Below are 5305 nucleotides of genomic sequence, written 5' to 3'. Positions count from 1 at the left end.
TCAGTACTCCAGCATGACTTAGTCCCCAAATTGCAGTACTTAAATTGTCAAAACTCCTACTGAAGTCATTCCTAAAATGGTGTGTGCATGAGGAAGGAATTTGTTAGTACTCTGATTTGTGATGCTGTGATTGATAAAACCACAACACAATAGATATGGACTATTCACAGAAAATCTCAGCATCTTCTTAATGGAAAGAACACAATGTTAGTCTCATGGAGTTTTATTTCCAATGGAAGCATTAGTGAAAATTAAAGAGATCAGCATATTAAACTGCAAAGTGTCAAAGCCATTTTTAGTATTGCATGGTTGAAATGGAATAATGTAGCCATATCATGGGCATAGAACCAACCAAAATCAGTTTCCTGTTTATGTATACAAATAATTTCCCAATTGCATGCCTTTCAGGAAAGTTGTAAATAAGTATAAGGCTTTTCTAGGGGCCATTTGGAAACACTTTCAAACACTAGAAAGGTTTATTATGCTTCCCTTATTAGCTATCAAATGGTCAGAACCATGAGGGTGGCTTTGTTTTGTTGTCGAATTGCAAGGTATCTTGTATCACAGGAAAGAATGTGAGCTGAAACCTTTCTTGATAGCTTCTCTTGGGTGTTGTAGCATCTGTTGCAACTTATTCCATTTACCTGCTGTTTGAATTTGGATAAAGTACTCTGCCTTTCTGCACTTTGTTTTTTCTCTCCTTTTTGTCCAGTGCTCAAGCCAGTAAGAGTTCTTTGAAGCTGGGACTGACCCTGTCTCTTTGCTTTCCAGGCCAGGAAATGGACAGGGCTGAAAAAGTGGGTTCTGGATAGTATGAAACAAGTCTGTTTTCTATAAAATTATCAGCAGAACTAGAAGTTGTAGTCAAGAAGATAGGACTTTCATATCTAAAAAAAGAATGAATATGCACAGGAGATCCCTAAGTTTTTGGTTGAGATGGAAATGATACCATATTCCCCTATGCTTTCGAAAATTGTTTTCTTGTTGCTTATCCACAACACTGTAAGGGCTTTTCTGTAATTTTTTTAAAAGTCTTACATATTTTTGATGAGCACGTATCAAATATAACTTAAACTATATCTTTCTTTTGCACAGTTTCACTGAAATCATGGTCTTCATGATTTCTAGCTGGAGCTCTGACCACTTCTGTCTGTTCAGCAGCTATAGTGTTACATGATGATTTCTAAAATATCACCCTTACCCGTTTTTCTTTCTGATATGGATAAATACTAAAGAAAAAGGAGCTTATAGTCTCTAGTGCTTCTATATCTGTTTCCAGACATCTTATCTAGTGACTGTCTCTGAATAGAAGCTGAGAGTATTAATTACCTTGTACACTGAGACCTGTCTGTAATAGCAGTTTTCAGGAGCAATAGTAAATGTCAAGGTGGGAATACAGTCAAACTATGGTACAAAAGAGTGAAAAGAGGTTGTATCAACATTGATCCAGAGAAATCAGACTATGTGAAACAGAATTGTTTAACATGATTTGTCAAAAATCCCCAAAAAACACACCTTCCACCCTCTCAAATGTCCACCCCAAAGTAAGAAATTGTGGAATGAAATAATGTTTCACTAGTATATTTTTCAAAAATAATATTTTATTGTCATTGCCAAAGATCTGAATTAGTTTCAGTGAGTTGCATTGCCGTGCCAACAGAGGACTTGTTAGGTTGTTTGCCTCTGCTTTTAGAATAACACATTTCTGAGTTTTGTTGTCTGAGGAAATCAGCTGTAGCCTGAGTGAAACATCACAAGCCTCTTTTAAAACTGAAAACAGTATCTTCAAATATTTGCCTATGTAATGCTCAGAAGGTAAAGATTAGAATAGTTTGGGTTTTTTGTTTTGGGTTTTTTGTGGGTTTGGGTTTTTCTTAAAAGATTTTTCTTAATAAAACTGATAAACAAATCATTTAGGTAAAAATAAATTTTCATGGAATTTGGTCCACAGTGATGTATGTTAGAAATACATGGTTAACAAATAGATTGGGTATCCTCTAAAGGCTTGACAACTGGAGCTATACCAAGATGTAATTAATTGCCCAGAGCATGAGTTTATAAAGCTAAAATCTGTAGAGGTTATATATATGCAACAGTTATCTGAGTAGACTGAGTGAAGAATTCTTAGTATAGCCTAGTAGATATTACCCAAGCTAAACCAGTCCATCCAGTGAGATTCCCTGCTTACTATGCTACAAAACTGTACAAGCTACAGACAATATTTATCTGGCTCTTGAGATTGATATGACCCCCTTAGAGTCTGGAAATCAGCTGTCCTACAACATTTATGAAGCTAGCCACTAAGGTCCTCTTCTTTTTTTCCTGACTATGGAAAACACTGTTTTTAGGCAGCTCCATTCCACACTTAAGCTTATGCTCTTTACGTGGTTAGGCTTTTCCTCCAGCTTCCATCAGGTACAATTTAGATACTGATCAATAATTCAAGACCATCTAGATAAGCCGTCAGCAGATTTTGTAGCTGTATCCTGCTTACTAATGAGGATGGAGTCGAAAGATAGCTGATGATAAATCTACACAAGGAAAGTGTAGCTATAACACATACTACTTTGTTGTGTCTACCTAAAAATACAACTGAAGCTTACTCCCAACACAAGTCTTCACATTGTAATCTAGAGATTGCTAAATTAGGGTAATTACATCTAAATTTATAGCATGGAAGTACTCCCAGATTTGTTTGGGTCTAGGTGAGTGTTCTTGCTCTCTCCCAGCCATATAACTGGCAAGTCCTGAGTGCACACTAGTTCTTTTCCCCACATAAGCATTTTTTTTTGGTTTCATAGGAAGAAAAGCTAAGGAAAGCTCTGGTAAAAAAGATGTGATGGGCTGCAAACTTGTGATCTAGACCATCAGAAGAGTGAAAGTCTGCCATGCTTTGTGGCACAGACTGGCTGCTCACTCCAAAAGTAAGCTGGAAGTCCTTTCATTGAGTGCAGTGCACTTTGGATCAGACTAAAGGTTCAGAAAAGATCTGGGTATTTCTATGACGGTAAGGAACATCTAGAGGTTTCATAACCTTCCCCCATTTTAGAAGTCACAGTACATCTTATCTGTTGGGGTAAAAGCCAGAGATCAGAATAAAACCCATATTGATTGTTGTTGGTTTTTTTTTGTTTTTTTTTTTTTGTGTGTGTGTGTGTTTTGTTTGTTTGTGTTTTGGTTTGGTTTTTGTTTTTTTTTGGGGTGGTGGTGGGTTTTTTTTTTAGCCTATTCCCCAGCTTCCTCCTGTTTGCATTTTACACAGTTATGTGAAACAGCCATTTAGAAAGAGGGAATAACATAGTCTGGATCTCATCCAATATGACAATTCCTATATTTCTATTTACTATTAGATTTGAATAGGGATACTGTGATGAATAAGAGCATCCAGAATCAGGCTCATAATAAAAATAAATGATGTCTTTTATTTGTTGTATAATTTAATGTTCATTTATGCATTGCTCTCTGCATGAGCTAGCCTTTCATGCTAATTTCTCTGATGGCTGGATTCATCAAAAGGATAACCAGGTGATATTTTTCAGTTTAACAAATACAAATTGCAACCTGGTGCTTGTTTTTGTTTTTTTTTAAGCATGCAGCTTCAAAATAGCTTTTGGAATAATTGCTAGGTGTGATAGTGGTTTGAAAAAAAAAAAAAAGGAAAAAATTAAAGATAAAAGCAACAATTCCATAAGTGTTAGGTCACGGAATTCAGAGCTAGATAAAGCCTATTAATTGATTGAAAATATCTCCTGTGTTAAATGGATATAGAGCAAATTGTGGTTCTAGTAGGCATTAAACTGATTACACATTTGATAGTACTGTTCACTTTAATATAGTATATGCTAAATTCTACTTACTGAAATCACTGCTACAAAGATAACATTTTACATGGTCATATCCGAATTATTGCAAACCAAAATCTAGTTGTGATTTCCTTGTATAATTAGCAAGTCTTGTGGGGTTTTAGTTGGTGGGTTGGTTTGGGTTTTTTGTTTGTTTTAACTCCTGGATATTGCATAGTAAAAATGAGAACTTACCTGCTTTATTTTAGGCAAAAATCAGAAATGGAAGTACTAACATGTTTTATGTTGAAATGAATGAAGTTACAATCAACCAAGAATATCAGTTAATACTCTGGTTTCTCTTCAGATTGCATGAATCTTTCACCTTTTACTAAAAATTTCCCTGGAGAGGAACACCAGTATTAAACCTGGTCTAGTGGAAGGTGTCCTTGTCCATGGCAGAATGGTTGGAACTGGATGATCTTTAAGGTTCCTTTCAACCCAAACCGTTCTATGATCAATTTTAGCTAACATAGGAGAAAACTGGTGCAGAAACTTAAGGGAAAAAAATATCCTATCTCCTTGGAAGAGAAGGAAGACATTCACATATGTCTGAATCTTCAAGAGAAATGAGGGAAACTCAGATGACAGTAAATTTCATAGATGATTAAAAAAAAAAAGGCAGTTTAAAGGCAGCTTATTCTTGGTTTTCCTCAGATGAGTACATCAGTATGATTAAATAATCATCTTTGGATTTACTTTTCAGTAGGTTTTATTTATCTGCATATGTTTTATACATCTCATAGAAAAGTTATCTTCTTTGTGATAGATTTGACACTTTGTGGCACTTTTACATTTTTATTGGAGACAAACAATTCTGCTTTGCTAGAAGGGCTGGCTGTGAGGCGCCAAGAGGAACACATTGGTTAGTCTGTTGTACTTGGAGATGCAGAAGCAGAGATACAAAGTCATCAGGGTCTAATTGTTACTCATAGCTGTGCACTTGAGTCTTGGCTTCATGTACTCTCCATTGTATTTCAGCTACACGGTAGCTAAAGACAAACTTGTGGTCACACTGTGTGTAAACTACAGGGGAAATGTGAGGCATGCTGTATTATGTCTCAGTATGAATACACTAGTTTCTTCAAGTTTTTGGGCAGCTATTATTAGAGCAAAGGTCAAATACAGTTAGTCTAAAATTAATGTAATAAACCAATGGTTTAGAACATTAAAGGAGATTGTTTCCTGCTATGCATTTAATTTTAATTTCTTTCCTATTTAACAGTTAAAACCAAAGATTTCATTAATAAAATTGGTATTTGTTAATCAGGTTTAAATTCTGTATCTTAATTAATTTTGCAAGGAATTTAATGAATCAGGTTAGAAAACTGACAAAGCAGGTGAAAAATTAATTTTCACTTTTAAAATTCTGTTTTAATGTTGCATAGTTGGAGCTTGTTTAAAGTGATTATATCATAAGGAAATGAGTAGATTTTAAATGTTAACAGTAATGCAACTTTGAC

At 35.0% G+C, this 5305-nt stretch overlaps 1 non-coding gene across 1 annotated transcript; it reads left to right on the top strand.

The window, feature by feature from the left end:
* The first annotated feature begins 4135 nt into the window (after positions 1 to 4135).
* LOC133274053 (U5 spliceosomal RNA) lies at positions 4136 to 4203 on the top strand. The gene has a single exon (XR_009745013.1). It is a non-coding gene; the product is annotated as a U5 spliceosomal RNA (small nuclear RNA).
* Positions 4204 to 5305: the final 1102 nt, after the last annotated feature.

This window comes from Pezoporus flaviventris, unplaced genomic scaffold (genome assembly GCF_033815535.1).
Source record: "Pezoporus flaviventris isolate CSIRO_AGI_PZ_B2104156 unplaced genomic scaffold, CSIRO_AGI_Pfla_v1 ptg000001l, whole genome shotgun sequence".
NCBI classification, from domain to species: Eukaryota; Metazoa; Chordata; class Aves; order Psittaciformes; family Psittacidae; genus Pezoporus; species Pezoporus flaviventris.
The sequence above is the reverse complement of the archived record's forward strand: the minus strand, read 5'-3'. Positions and strand labels throughout refer to the sequence as shown.